This window comes from Aphelocoma coerulescens, chromosome 4 (genome assembly GCF_041296385.1).
Source record: "Aphelocoma coerulescens isolate FSJ_1873_10779 chromosome 4, UR_Acoe_1.0, whole genome shotgun sequence".
NCBI lineage: Eukaryota > Metazoa > Chordata > Aves > Passeriformes > Corvidae > Aphelocoma > Aphelocoma coerulescens.
In genome coordinates, this window is record NC_091017.1 from 29,245,374 (window position 1) to 29,261,685 (window position 16,312).

A 16,312-nucleotide genomic window follows, 5' to 3' on the forward strand; every position below is an offset into this window, starting at 1 on the left:
AAGACGAGAGGAGGGGGCAAAACCCCCCCCAAAAAAACAAACCTGAAAGCGCTTTACAAGGCAAACCTAATTATCATTGATAGGGTTTTCATTTTTCTACTGTGGTTTAAGACCAGCATTGCATGCTATCTTGAGGTGACTCTGTGCTACTCTGTCTTAAATGCTCAGAGAAGAAAAATTTTAAAAAAGCCAAAGGCAAGCCAAAGAAAATATTAATTTTGAGACTATGAACTGATATCCACAATGAAGTAACTTCTTTGGCAACCACCTGCAGTTGTGCTTATATTGTTCATGCTTACAGTGAATAGGGAAATAAAAGATTTTTGATAATTGGGATGAGAAGCAGTGATATGAAACACACTGTAAAGAGGTTCCATGTGCAGTGGATTAAAAAGTAAACTTGCTATATTTCCAGTATCGTGATTGACACATTCTTTGGCTTGATGGTCTAATCTCTCTTCGTACAAGTGCCAGATTAGATAACCGGTTCTTGAAGGTTTGTAGCCCTTTGCTACCACTCACAGCTTCAAAAAAAACTTGTAATGCTGTTAAATAAATTTGTTTTATTTGGAGGATAATACAAAGAGTTCTCAATACACTTTCCCTTCATGTAGCTCTAGAAAATGTAATTGAAATTTTAAAAATTATACAGCCTATGAAGCTCCTGTTAAATAAAACATTACCCTATGTATCACACTTTTTTTTTTTTTTTTTTTGTTAAATCTTAACAGGAAAATGTGCTTTCCAGGTGTGTCCCTAATAAAGCAATTGAACACACTATGTGGCATGCCAAATTGCTTTTTGATGATCAAAATTCATCACTAGTTCCCAGCATTTAGGAAATAAATTACGTAGTTTTGAGTGGTACAAAATAATCCTTCTCTTGACATTCCTAGAGTGATGTTAGAGAAGTAAATAGATGTGCCTGCCTTTCAAATAGGCTGTCCACAGCCAGCTTCTGCTCACAAGACACTAACCACAGGAGAAAACGGTTTTTTAAACTTACATTTCAGTATCACCCACATATGAAATTTAGCGTGTCAAAGAAAAATTGATTTCTTCAAATACTACAGGTATTGAGGATTCAGGAGAAGGAAATATGCAGAATCTGAAGAAAAACAATCAACCAACCATGAAAATAGGCTAAGTAGCCAGTTTCCTGAGTCTCTACTTCATTTTGCATAGGTAGAGGAAATAAGCTGCTCTCCAAAACATTGCCAAGTGCTCCTCTTTGAAGACCCTTTCAAAAGAGGTTGATTCTTTGCTAAACTTTTGCATTGGAGATGCCAACCTTTTCCTCATTTTTTGCCTTTCACCCTCTCTGCTCAAGAAAAAAAAAAAAAAAAAAAAAACTTGGGAAAATTAATTCAGTTCTTCTAAAATTTAATTCAAGATTTTCAAAACTGAGCGTTTTCAAGGATGCATTAAGGTAGGACACACTTAGCTCTGACTAAAATGATTGATTCAGCTGCCAACCAAGCTCCTGAGGAGGGTGATCTTTTGAGAAGATATTGGACATAAATAATGAAAGCAGAACTAGCGAACACTTTCTCTGCTGACACCCCAGCAGTCTGGCAGAGAAGATGAACTGCTGTACTGAAGCCCAGACAAGTCAGGGAGAAGACAAAGTCTCTGGATAGAAGGAATGTTGTCTTAATTCCTCCTAATGATTATTTTTAAATGGCAGGAAATTTTAATGTGCTTTTGTAATTCAGCTAGGGAAAGGGGCTGCTGTGTAGAGGTATCAGTGTGACAACATGTTTTTGCAAATCCTTTCTATCCTTGCCATTTTAAATTACTTTTATAAATGGGTCTATGTAATGAAAAAGATTCTCTGAGGTATTGAGAAAGAAGGCTCAGGTTGAACCTTAAAAGGTACCTAAGATCATTTGAAATCAATCACAGTTAGGTACAAGCATTTTCTTCCAATTCTCAACTGTGCCCCATCCTGATTAGTCCAAAAATTGAGACAAGGAAGGAGACAAGGGTTTCATTTCAGCTTATATTAAAGCTAAATAAATAACATAACTACTATTTTCAGATATGTTTGTTCCCTTTGTTCCCTGTGCCAATATACAGCTCAGCTAAGCCTTAGGATCAAAATAAGTGATCCATGGTACTAATTAACAGATTTATAAATCATTCTGTATGATCAAGCCATTCATAGCTTTCCTGTCATATATAGGAAGGTGAGTGCAGTTGCCAGAAATGGATTACAAGTGTAATGAAAGCAAATAGTCCAAAATGCTGAGAAATCAAACAAAGTCTTATTAAAAATAACTTCATTCATGGATCCAAAAAAGTAATTATTTGCACAGTTCCTATACCCCACAACACCTGAAAATTTGGTAATGTTTAACATATGTCAGATTGTAGGTCCAAACCCAAACTCAGTTGTTGAAGTCTTTGCCCTGGAGGAAAACCATAAATCAGACAGGATATGAGAAATGGTGACTGATTAATGCTGTTCAAGGATCAGGAGAGGCAGAGGCAATTCTAACTGGTAACCTTGGCAAAGATGGTTAAAAGTGCACTGCCAAAGTGGTTCTGCCACTCGTGGCATTGCTGTCATGGTGCATATAAATTGTTAACTCCAACAATTTATCTTCAGAAATTCAGCCTATTGAGTTTGAAACAGTTCTCCAGGGCTAAGTTCATTAAAAGGCTGAAGTATTTTAAATTGTTTCAGTGGGAATTTTTGCAGCTAATCTTCGCAATTTTCCCTTTCAATCTAGGGACCATAGATGCTGGAAATGTTACATTGCTTTTGAGATGAGAAAACTTTACTTAGTACTCATTAGACCACATCTGGAGTACCGTGTCCTGGTTTGGGCTTCAGGACAGAAAGGTGTTAATGGACTAGAGCAAGTTCAGCTGAGGGCCACCAGGATGGCCGGGGCAGTGAGGCAGGAGCCCTGAGAGTGGCAGCAAAGGGACCTGGGTTTGTTCAGCCTGGAAGAGAGGCAGCCCAGAGGACCCCATGGCAGCCACTGCCTACAGGGAAGCCATGAGGAAATGCCACCAGCTGCCTTAAGGAGGTGCAGGACAAAAGGAGGAGAGACAGAGGGCATAAATTGAGAGAGGCCTGGCTTCTATGTGACACAGAAAAATGAGTTTTTACTATGACAGCCAAGCATTGGATCAGAGATGCCATGTGGTTTCTGTTCTTGGACGAGACCAAGTTCGAGGAAGCCGTGGGCAATGCAGTGTGAGCTGGGCCTGCTCTGTGTGTCAGGATGGGTTGGGTGGATGACCTCCCAAAGTCTCTTCCATCCTGAAAGGCTCTGATCCTGAGTGAGGACAGTGGAAGAAAGAGAGACAGCAAGTAAAGGGTGAACAAAATGACCTAGCAAAACATATGTACCTTTCTAAAACCAAATAGCTTAATCTATTTATTTTACTTAGTAACCAAAACTGCAGAGTGACATAGTTGATTCTGACCATGACAATCCCCAGGCTACCACAAAAATTGTAGCTCTACAAAGTTTTGCAGTGTGTAATGTTGTAACGCCTTGCACTTGTGCAGAACTCCCATCCAGTGATCTCTAACCTTCTACAAACTTGACTAACGAAGACTCAGCACAGTCCTTTGAGGCAAAGGATACATTGCTGTTAATTTAATTTCTGCAGACACAGCTTGCAGAAGGCTATCATACCTAAAGTTCTGGCTTTGACTGTAAATTTCTGTGGGGTCAGAGGAAGTGGAAAAGATCTGGTGTACAAGGGAGCACAAAATGATGGCCAGCTCTCCACTGAGCAGGCATGGAATATTCTCTTTCTGCCTGTCCTGGAGCAGCTGATACATTGACACTGAGCCCTGCTTACTGCTGAAGATTAAGAGTGGGTTTCTCGGCTTCCTGCTCACTGTCCTTGCAATTGGATATAATTGATGTAACCTCAGTTTATTTCCCACTGATGCTTGACACAGCCAGGTCAGTGCTGGGTGGAAGAAAATATATTAAGTCTCCTTTCCTTTGGAATCTCAGAAAAATGGTCCTGATACTTGGCCTGAAAATGACTTAAAGACGGACACAGAATCCTGGCTTGATTTTTTGACGAATAAGACTGACCAAAATGTATAGCTGTGTAGATACACAGTGAACATAGCTCCATTCTCTGCTGCTGCTTCTGGCTAACTTCAGGCAGATTATTTCTTCTGGAGCTGGATCGACACAGGCAGTGAATGAAACTGAAATTCGCTGTTCCACACCTCAAGCTAGTGTCCTAATCACCAGCCTATTATATTTTACTCATGCTGGAATATAAAACCTCAAATGAGCAAAGCCCAATTTGACTGTGACTGAATGAAATTTAATTAGAAATGTTCCAGCTAGCACTAATCATTGAGCAGAAGTGCTGTGTAACCAAATTGTGAAATTATTAAATGCTTGTTGACAATGATATATAAAATCAGCACTAAGCTGAGAGTGGAAAGGTAAGTAAAATCTACTAATTGCTCCTTGATTTCCCCCATCAACTTCCATTCCTTAAGAACTGCTCAGTGATTTGTGCAAGACTTTTTCAGTCTACCTAAACTACCTTTTTAGAATGTAGCATGTAGGCTTGTCTTTTGTCTGAGTTATTTTTGTAGTCCACCTTGAGTAGGGAAAGAAATATTTTCTTTCATACACTTTAAAATTTTCATACACTTCAAAATTTTAATTTATTTTACAGATGTGTTGTAATTTTCTTCAATTTGCTTTTTTATCTTCACATAGAAGGGAGTAGTCCTCTGACATCAATGTAACAGCCCTCAATTCTTATAAAATAATCATAAGCCCAGGTAAACCCAGGCTGATGGTTTCTGTGGGTGGGCTGTGCTGGTGCAATGAGGGTGGAAGTCTTTGGGACTGCCCCAGCTGAGAGCTGTAGATGTCTTTCCATCTCATCCTTTCCTTCCTCTTGCTTGCCCAATTATTAGGCTTAGCCTCAGGCCCTTGAGAAAAACCCTCACTCCCAGCACGAGATGGTGGTGCACTGCTCTTGCAGGGAGCGTTACCATCTGGTGTCAGCAGTTCTTGTTGTCCCAACTCTTGGAGCAATTCATATTTTCCGGACACATGGGTGGCAGGACTTTTTGTGGCCCATTTCTTTTGTCTCTTTAAACACTCAATCTTCCTTGTGAGCCTCATGGGCAGCGGGCTCTCCAGTCAAAGTGCGGAAACATGGAGGGGGGCTTTTCCAGCAGTAAGCTTTTTACAATGGATGTCTATTATTCAAAATAAGGACGGCAGTTTTACAAGGCCTGCGAGTACACATTTCCCAGCCTGTTTCTTCTTAAATTACCAGGAATGCAAAAATAACCAATAGTTTGACCTCTTAAATCACAAATTGGATAGGCTTACCATTAAAGGACATTGTAAATGTGTTTCCCATTATTTAGTTCATTTGGTGTGTTCAGCAGTGAGCTTTTGGATGTTTGGGGTTTTTTTTTTTAATTCTTTGCAGGAATCATTTGATAACTTTCTTCCCTGGAGTTTGATTAGGTCTTCTGGACCTGCAATAAGGGAAACTGAAGACTTTATAATGAAGGTTGGATGGAACCATAATATTCTTGCTGTAAAAATTAATAGCTCCATCTTTTAAAGTGTGGGTATAATGAATAGAGTGACCTTTATAAATTAGATCTATCCATCTTTTATATTTAGAGACTGGAGACAAAGATTATACCAGAGAACTGTACCAAACTGACACATGCTGTATACAGTTTACCAAAGACTGTTTTTCTGCTTCGGAAGGAAATAATTTTCTGGGAAATTTCTGCAGAGGGTGGGATCTGTAAAATTCTGCATGTGTGTCTGACCTTGTTTCCAATTAAATTGATTATGCTGTTGTGTACTCTTCTTTCAAGTCTTGTCTGAGCAATGTAAAATGTATCTTACTGCATTCTGTAACATTCTTATTTGTCATTCTTGTATCTCTTTTAATTTTAATTTTTTAAATTAAGTTTTGTCTTTTAATAGATCTATTAATTGTAGAAATTCTAGTATAGAAGTCATGGAAGTGGGGATTTTACAAAGTGCTTGTAAAAATCTTTTTAGAAGAGTGTTTACAAAAATTTATGTCTGACACTGGGCTTTTTTGGAAATATTTTCATTATTTTTACCTTTTAAATCCTCTTGCTACTTTTGTTTGGAATTTTCTTATCTTCAAGTGTAATAAATTGCAAATTGAACAGGAAGGAGTTTTACTGGAACAACAAAGTTTCAAATATGTTATTGTTACTTCATTTCAGATTAATCAGGCTCTACAAAGGGAGAGACAATGTGTCCTCCAAGTCTTATCTGTATTTTGGGTATCAGCTGGGAGAAATTAAGTGGCTGCATATTGTTCACACTGTGGTAGGCTTGGTCCTCTGCACACTGCTTGTAGGTAGACTGTGATCACATTTTTACTGTAACCCGCTAGGCCCTGCAAAAACTTGAGTTGCCTTTGCTTAGTTAGACAAGTGCTAAAGCGTTTGCAGAGTTAGAGCCTGCTGTCATGCTTTCTTCCTTGCATTTGTGTGCGGGTTGAGAGCGTAAGTGTGAGGTCCCCAAATGACAAGGACAGACGCCTTCCTCCCCATCACACCTTTCATGGAGGGGATGCGGTCAGCAGCTCTTCTATGGCTGACAGGTTCAGGTGTCCTGGTTCTGGCCAGAACAGGGTTAATTTTTTCAGTAGCCAGTAGGGGGCACGGTTAGGACATGGAGGTTATTCTATATCCCCTCGTGTCGTTTTCTGGGGAGGGGGAAAGGGGGCCCTTCCAGTCGCTCAGTGGGAAGCGAGCAATCGGGTGTTGTAGGGCTCCGTGCGGTGAGCAAAATCGCGTGTGCGTCATTCCCCTCTCTTGTACACTTTGTTATTAACACTGCTGCTGTTACTGATCGCTTTCTTATTTCATCACTGTTTCCAGTAAATTGCTCTTTTCTCAACCTGTCATCTTTACCTTTTGTGCCTCCAATTCTCCTCTCCAGCCCACTGCAGGAGGGAGTGAGTGAGCAGCGCGTGCTTTGGAGTGTTTCAATGGGAACACTAAGCTGGGGAATGCCATTCCTAAAGCGTGACAGAAGGAGATAGATGGCTTCATCATAGCTATGAATATGCTTTAAAATTTTTAAACTCCTATAGCTATCTCATTTGCTAGAAGCGAATCAGGGCAAAAGGCAAACTTTGGCTAGCTGACTGGGCTTTGAAAGTCCAGTTCATAGGAGTGAGGGCAAAATAAAGTCTTGATCTCTAAGGATGAAAACAGTTTATTTTTCATCTGGGGGCATATCAAGTGGCCTGCTGTCAGGCAGAGGAAATGAAAGAGGGATGAGACAGACAACTGGAACTGCAGGTGGTTCTACTGGTTTTGTGATGAAACTGTCTTGTGCCTTTGATTCCTTAAAGGGGAGCATGCAGTACGGCGAACCCTGACTTCATTTCAGTGTATGAGAAGGTAAAATGTGTTTCATTAAAACAAGCTTCTAAATGTGTTTCATTAAAACAAGATTTTGAAAAATACTTAGATGATGACGACTAGATTCTCAAAGATAGCTTAAAGGAATGTGCACAGCATTCTGTGAACAGATAAAATGTCATCTGTAATTCCTTGGATATATTGCCTGTTATATGCACTGTCATCTTCTGTTTAAGGTCTTATCAGTAAAACATATAGAATGAAATTTCGATCACTAACAGAGCATTGCTCTAAAATGGCTTTGGCTGTCAAATGAAAGTCAGGACCAGAAAAGATATTTAAATGTTCATCTGCTTTTAATGGAGATACGTGAGCAAAACTCACATAATAAATGTTCCTAAAATATTCTTGGGCTGTTCCTAACTTTTCTTAAGCCAACAAATTTATAGACATTGTAGAGTAGATAAACCTAAAGGTTCAGGATTCCACTTAAGTATTCCCATAGGTTGAAACACTACTGATATCTTACAGAGTAAACAATTTCTAAATAATCAGTCTCTGACCAATTAATTTAAAGACACTGAACAGAGGACAGAAATCTCTGAGGTGCACGGAGGAAAGAAGCAGTTTATGTACATATACACAGACAAAAGTCTTTTGCTGTCACAGCATTTTCACTAGGTTTTTTATGTGTTTTTTGTCAAGTAATTTGAATTTTCTATTTATTAATAATTTGGTTAGTCTATTCACCCTTGTTATTCAGTGTATTCCCATTGGTGAAGTACAGCAAAATGCAGCACAAAAAGATAATCTGTGACCCTACAAATATATAATCTTTGCAGAAGACAAGAGAAATCCTATGTACACAGTAGAGGGAAAGTAATAAAAGTATACTTGCCTACAGGACAGCAAGTGGTCTCAGCATGCAAGGAACTTAACCCCTGTCAGATTATTTTGGAAGAGTCATCTATAAAAGAGGGATATGATATGCATATACTGAAATCCTGTGTAAATACCAAGGTTTCAGTGCAGCCTGGCTATCCAGGCAGTAAATCTGACAGGAACATCTTTTTTGGCCTGTAATAACTCAGACTATAAGTAGAACTAGAGATTGCCATCCGTTGCTGAGGACAGGGTCTGTTAAAAGGAACACACAGTTAATTAATTCCAGGTCTATGCATTGATTCAAATTAATCACACAAGATCATCTATATATATGAACACATCTGTATTTATATTGAGAAGTATTAACAGTTTTGAAACTTTTTTCCCTGAATAGGGTCATTGCCTATCGGAGTTTGCAACATACCTGGCTGTACCTACTTACACCATGTTCTAAAGAAGGAAATTTTTGCATCAGGGTCCTCACCAGGTTAGTTTCCTTTCTGAAGAAAAATGGTAAACAGTAGGAAAAAAATATGCATATGTTATAAAAACAAAATCAGATTTCATTGCAGCATTGACTAAATACCTACAGAGATGTTTCTTTTTTCAAAAAGAAGCACTGGGGCAAACATTGCAAAAATAAGAAGTATGTGGGTGGGAAAGGGGCCAGGGCTGTGAGTAGGAAGCCCCAAATATAGGCACCAGGAATTAGATTACAGCTGCAACCAAAAAAAAGAACAAATGGAAATGAGTTTTTAGGGTCACAATGACTAAGTGCACTTCAAAGCATGGCACTGATTGCCTGGAAAGAGTAGAACTGACAGCTCAAGGGTTATCTGCTGAAGCAGTGGATTTGTGTTTCAGTGTGAGGAGATAATTTTTTTTAATATCCCTGGTGACCTGTGAAGCTTCTCTGCCAGTGGAAATGACAAGAGGGGGTGAATGACCTACAGCATCACCTGTCTGCTTTTGATAGCAGATGCTAAAGGACAGCATCTTGCTGGAGAGAGAGAGGTGTTATCTCACGTTTTTGCCTCCCAAAGTTATTCCAGCCAAATGTCTGTCATTATCAATACATCTGTCATGCTGATCCTTGTGGGTAAGAGCTAATGGTGGGTGTTCATTTATTTTATAGAACTTGTTTTATTGGTATGTTGGATTTTTTTTAAAGAAACTACTCAGCAATTCCCTTTATAGCCAAGCAGCACATTAGTGCATAGAGTAATAGTGCAATCAAATCCTTCTACAAGGAAAGCAATGCTGCTCTTTTTCTAGGAATTTAGCAGCATCCAGTAATCACAGTGATATATGCTAGGTTCAAGCATTCTCCCAGGGAGAGAAGGTACGGGAATAATAACAGATGCTAGGCTGGGTATCGGTCTCTTGTGATAATAAAAACAACATTCAAGGTTTCAAGTGGGAAAGGCCTAAATGCAAAAAGTGTTGGAAGATCTGGTTGAAGATTAGTCTTTAAACCTCACGTGGGGGAAAGGGAGGTGAACTCTTTTCCATAAATCATCCATATACTTAATTTTATATCAAACATGAACCTTAACATGTGTCATATAATCTGGTTTAGTACACATGGGTCTTATTAAAATTGTGTGAGCCAAGGACTGTGCTGATTTACACAAGTTTGAGCAAGTCTTTTGCAAGGCAGCAAATGTTCCTTAATTTAGAGTATTTTCATTTAGAGATAGAATTTAGGATGTTTTTAGCAATTCTCGTAGTTATCCTCATAAAGGTACTGACCAGGATCCTGTTGGTGTAATTTGAAAGATTCTTATAGCTTTGCAAAGGGAAATTCATTCCCTTGAATGCAAGTGGTTATCTGAGGTATGGTGATTAAACAGGGAGAGAAATACTCCTGGAGCATCTGTGACTCAGTCCAAACCCAGAACTGCTTCAGACTAGGAAACAGATCTGCATGCTGTAAACCTCTCCTCTTTTCTTCCCCCCACCCCCCAACTTTGTTTTCTTTTGTTTCCCTTTTTTCCTTTCTTTCCATTTTTCTTTTGGTTTTTTTTTTCCTTTTCTCAATTCTTTTTGATTTCCTCTTTCCTTCTTTCTTTTCCTGGCTTCCACATTTTTCCTCTTTACTTTTTTCCTTTCTTCTTTCTTTTCCCTTTTTTTATCACTGTTTCAGATGAGATGTGAAGTCTTTGGTTCTGAGCCATGAGAAAAAAAAGTTCTTCTTCGAAGTAAAGTACATCACTTATGCTGTAATATTTGATATTTTGACCAATATCAAAAACCAGCAGGTCGAGCAGACCACCTCCATTGAATGTAGCTCCTCAATTTGGGCTTATCAGCCCTGCTTCTCCCATACAGTGTGAGCTCCAGGCTTTGCTTCATCAGCACACTCAGAAGGTATCAATAATTATAGTGTTTAATTATAGTGTTCTTCATAGGCTGACAGAGGAATGAAAATGGGCGGGGGGGGGGGGAAGCAAGTAAAGGAGGGTTTCTTGAAAGACAAGGCAGCAGCAAAGTATGATTTGAACCATCAGCTAACAGTCAAGCCTTAGAAAAACAAATAGAGTAACTATATCAAAGTATATGAAGAGAGTCCATTTTTATCTAATTGAATTTATATGGGGGTTTTTGGTATCATTATCAATGATCTATATGGTGTGAATTAGGTCACACTCTGGCCATTGTGAGGTGTGGTGTTTGTGTTTTTTTCCTGTTAAATAGTCCAAAAATATATTTGGGAAACTAAACAAAGAGATATGCAAGATGTGATAAACTTCTGAGCTTGAGTGAAAGATGAAGATACGATCCACAAAATATTCTGAAGCCCAAGATGCCTGTAAAGTAGTTGTGAAGATATATCAGTTCATAAAAAGGTATCTGTAACAGCTTAAAAATGAAGCGAAAGCAGGAATACAGGAACTGCCGGAATCCCTGCAGGATGAGAAGTTCTAGTTGTGGTTAAATTCAGGAATTTTCAAGCTGCCCTGGTCCAGTCAAAGGACAGAAATAAAGGTATTTTTTATGCTGACATTTCACAGAATTCCTACAGGAGTCCTCATTCAAACAAACAAACAGAAAAAGATGATGATTCTGGCAAACTAGAAACATCTTAATCTGACCGATGAGAAAAGATTCCTGAAGAATCTGGAAACAACAAAGATCTTAATTTAAATGTAGGAAAATTCTGAACTTCTGTGACCGAGGCACAGGGAACTCAACACTTTTAAATGTGTTAAAAATACAGATGATTTATTGCCATAGTTAGATGTAAGGAAACTTTAATCTTCTGGAATAACAGATCAGTATTTCTGATTAATCAAAACAAATACATAAAAAAAAAGGTTTTATCTGTATGATGTATTTGATTAAAAGTAACTTTGTCCTCTTTGAAACTTCATTTTTTAATTTTACTTCTTACATCTTGAAAGCATTTCAATCCTTTCTAAAAATGTTTTGTGGCACTGAGAGTGCTGTGTTTCCCAAGTGTTAATCACAGGGAATAGTTTGTCTTGTGATGGGATATGATCCAATAGTTAACTGAAGGAAGAGGTACAGCTCCATGGAATTTGGCACCAACTGAATCAGGCTCAAGGTGTTGCAAAATCGAACCTTCAGCAAACACTGAGCAGTGACTTTGAACTGGATAAAAATGAAAGCTATATTTTTATATTTTTCCTCTGGCAGAACAATTTTCTTTATTCCATGAAAAGTTGCTTCATTGCAGCTTTCAATAAAGAGAGGTCTTAAGAGCTGGATTATGGCAATGTCTTACAAATTTGATTAAAAATTACACATGAAACAATAGGTTTGGTTTGGTTTTTGGTTTTTGTTTGGATTTTTTTCAGAGTTATCTCCAAGACACTAATTGTTCTAGTAAAGGGCTTGGTACTGCTTCAATCATATCAATTATTATTTCAAGGAGTCTTGCAAACAATTCAGGGGACTTATGGGATAATAACTTAGTGTGGTTCAAAAAGGCTTGAATGGTAGCATTTGGGTATAGCTATTTTTTCATAGCTTCTTTCTGCTTAAATATCTCAACTGAAATGGTAACAAAAATAAGCATATTGTACTTAGCTTTAAGGTCACTGCCTCGAACAGCTGAACAAAGTATCCATATTTTCCACCAAAGGGACAGAAGATGAAAATGTCAGAACACGAGCATGTATATTAGGGCACATGAATTTTAGAAAATCATTGCTTTTGAGTTAGTAAAAAATACAAGTTCTTCTAAGTAGGAGAGAATATTTGTTTAATAGATTGACCTTTAAAGCAAAACTGATGACCTTAAACAAATACAGGATGCAGAGTTTCCTCAGTTGAAGGAGAAATATGGCAGGTGACTTTTTTTTCTGTAGCTCTACAAGTCTTTCATTTCACATAGTGTGCTGCCTTCTGTCTTTTCCTGTCTGCACTCTTCACACCCTGCCTAAAAGATGCGGTCTCATTCTCTTTAATTCCTTCTCAAATACTCCATTCAATGTTACCATACATAACTCCCTCTCTTTCACTTGAGTGGCTTTGCAGATATGTTTTTAACTTGAGTGATTGGACATGCACCTGCACTTTGGTTTAGACACCTAAATTTTCTAAAAATACGGATTTTTTTTCCTTATCCAAAAGCAGAGCAATCATTACATGCTGCAAGATCAATGGAGGAATTTTGGCGAAAGCACAGAAAATACAAGAGTGAAAAGTAGATCGAGAAGTTGTAAGAAAACTTAATGTAAAAGTTTTTTTGATGAAAGATTTGTAGCACACATTATTTCCAATACATCTGACTTGGCTTTTGAAAGGGCTTTTTGATTTTGGACGGGGTATTAAAACTCTCTTAGTAATTATTGTCCTTATTATATGAAGCACAGCAACTGATGAAACCTCGTGTAGTGAAGATAACATATGAATATGAACTTACATGATCACTAACAGATGCAATTCAGCCTCAGTATTGTTTTTCTTCCATACTGCACTTAAATATAAGGAAAAAAATATGATGCTGAAGGTACTCTATTCTATGTGGCCATTAGAGAAAAACAAGCCTTGAGAGTTTCATTTCATGATGTGAAAAAAATAAACAGCAGTGATCGCCTGTTTGCAAAAAGTCTGTTGAGCCACTGGCTTTGAGCTCTTTTTTCTTGCTGACTACGTACCCAGGTAAGTCTATTCAGAGGAATTCCTAATTTTTGAAAAAAAAAAAAATGGAGAAAAAGTTCCACTGAATAATATTTTGACTTTTCTAGAGCTGATTTCATTGATGAGAGAGTTTAGTTTACCTGGATGATTAATTACACAGAAACAAAAAAGGAATAAATACTACTAACTGAGGTAGAGAAAGTAAAAGTACAAGTTGGTCTCATTTGAGCTGACTATTATTGTTGTTACAGAATACCTTGGCCAGGAGTTTTTATTTATATAGAATTCCTGATTGTGCAAATTTAAATTCTAAAGATGTACCTCTTTCCTTGAATTTTGAAAGGCATAATTTTTGCTTAATGTAATACTCATGCTTATTTGCACTAAAACCACATACTTCAATTGACTGTAATTTTAAGTAGTCAAAAATCCTTTTATTTCCATATCTCACTGAAAATGTGATCTGGAGGCGATTAATGCACAATTTGGGGAGTCATAATGATGAAGCCTTTTGGAAAAAAATATTTAGGTACAAAAGCTGATAAAGATAAAGAAAGTTACCCTGAAAGTGTAAATTATAGGAAGGGGGAGAGAAGGAATTTCTGCATGTGGATATTTTTTCATAATTTGTATTCACAGTGTAGAAACATTGTAAAGTGTAACCTTTAGGTAGATCAGAAATTTTACAGCAGAGTAGAAATCGCATTGAATTTTTTAATAGTGCTTCTTACTAATGCTGAAATTAAGGTATCTTAGTGTTGGCTTAGTAAAATCAGCTATATGGCATTTTAACCAAGATAATGCATGCTATATACAAAACAAAATAATTTTAATATTTTTTGTGACACATAACAAAACAAAATACAAATAAAAAATAAATTTTCCTTTATAATTTACTCTTGAGCAATTCTCTTCTTGTATATACTTAAATGGTTGCTAGTTAGAGGGATTTAGATTTGTTATTTATATGCAACAAGCTTTTTCAGAGTTGTTTAAATTGCCTTAGATACAGTTTTATATTTTCAGAGGGGTAGGCTGTGGCATTCATATATCATCAGTTCAGTAAATTTAACTCTTATTTTATTGCATTCAAAATTGTTCAGCATGTGAACCAGAGAGGGTTACAGACTAATGCACAATTTTTCTGTGGCCATGTGCGGCTGAAGTCTTTTTCACATAAATTCATTGCACACTTCCTAAGACAGTGCTTTGGGCTGTTTCCTACTCCAGCTACAGTTTTAGTCCTGTTTCTGATCTTAGACTGAACCTCTGTTGATGACTCACCATTGATGGAATTTTTATTTTGCTTAAAATTATCATGTGGGGGGAATATTGTCAATTCACATGACCTTAAATTTTGACCTGTGGTTTATGTCCCGGTGTTACTAGTTTTGCTTGAGGCACAGAGTTGAGGACTACAAGGGCCTCAGAGGGAGGGAAGGAAAGCATTCCTATGCTAATTTGGACAAACTCTTCTCCATCTCTCTGCTTCTCTTATTTAACTTAAAAAAATGAGATCAATAACCAATAACTATCTCACACTATTTTCGAGTAACGGTGTCTTGGAACACTTATTTTTAAAAAGCAGCATTTAACCCAATTGAGCTCTGGCTGGGGGCTCAGGTAGCAGCTCTGTTGCTACAGAACTTTGCTACAAAGCCTCCCTTTACATACACTATGTTGAAGCACAACTGAGACTTTGCACAACCACTCATTGGCATCTGTAGAGAGCTCCCATCACACCATAGAGAACTAAAGTGATGTTTTCCCTGAACTTGGTAGGGCACTTAAAATGCTTTTCCTCTAGTTGCTTCTGCATTGGTGGTGTTTGCAAATTTGGAACAAAAAGCTTTTTTAGGATTTGATCCAAACAGATAACAGATTATAATGCTGCTTAAAAAAACTAAAACCATTTGTAACACAGTTGCCAAGTTTGAGAAAGAGCCCAGTTAAACCTATTTAAGTCCTCTCTCGTATATCATTAGAGATTTACCATTCAAAATCTCTCCATTAATGTTATTTATGGACCATTCAAAGTAATATTATTTTATGTTAGGGGGAAATAAAACTTTAGGGATTAAATATTTTACTTGTCAGTGTTCATTCCAGTAAATGTATTTTTCCCTAGCTAAATCCTCGAGTGCTTAGGATAATAGTTTGCACTTGTAAGTACTTGTATCTGTGACCCTGATCACTCTTTTCTCATCAAAAATGAAATAATTATATATCACAAATAGTTCAGCCAGCCAACCTTTTTTACGTTGTCCCACAGTTCTGTTTCAGTTTTGCTGTAACCTGAGGCTGACATTTCGTAGTAAAATCAGGAACAGAGCTATGAGGAATTGACTCTAGAAGATGCTGGCTATGACTTTTTGAAAGCAGAAATAAATTCGGTTCTGTTATATGCCATTCACACTTGATAAAATCCTAGGGGTGCACAGGTTCATCAGTGGGTAGTACTGAAAACAATTTCTCTTTTTCTTCACAGATTTTAGGGTAACAGTGAGTCATGGTGCACCATCAGAAAGATCGTTTTGTAGAGAAAATCACTTCTTCCATCTCCATACCTTTCATTTACTGGCACCTTCTGCTAAGGATTGAGTGACAGTTCTGGTTGTGGTTTTTCATAGGTGATGGATAATGATTTTGTACGTCTGTCAGAGTCATCCTGAAATGTTGGTGCCTGTGGCACATGGGATATGAACAGCAACCTCTGTGTACCTGATGTGTTTAGGAGTTACTGCATATGCATTGCATAGCCTTTGTGCAGGTAAATCTTCCCTGCAAGGTTGTGCTAATGAGACCAACAACTCCAACCTGGAGTCTATTGCCCCCCACGGGGGGTTGATTCTGGTGTAGGGAGGAAGCGTGGCATACCTGGTGGGTGCTGCACTCCTTGCACCTTGCTGGTTTCTTGTGTGTGAATCACAG

At 37.8% G+C, this 16,312-nt stretch overlaps 1 long non-coding RNA gene across 2 annotated transcripts in view; it reads left to right on the forward strand.

Moving 5' to 3' along the window:
* LOC138108998 (uncharacterized) overlaps positions 1 to 16,312 on the forward strand; it is a 75,670-nt gene that overhangs the window by 44,938 nt on the left and 14,420 nt on the right. The window contains exons 2-3 of one of the 2 annotated variants that reach the window (XR_011150193.1): positions 7,378 to 7,426; positions 8,667 to 8,759. This is a non-coding gene — a long non-coding RNA (uncharacterized lncRNA). The remainder of the gene's footprint in view (positions 1 to 7,377; positions 7,427 to 8,666; positions 8,760 to 16,312) is intronic. The other variant, XR_011150194.1, reaches the window with a different exon arrangement.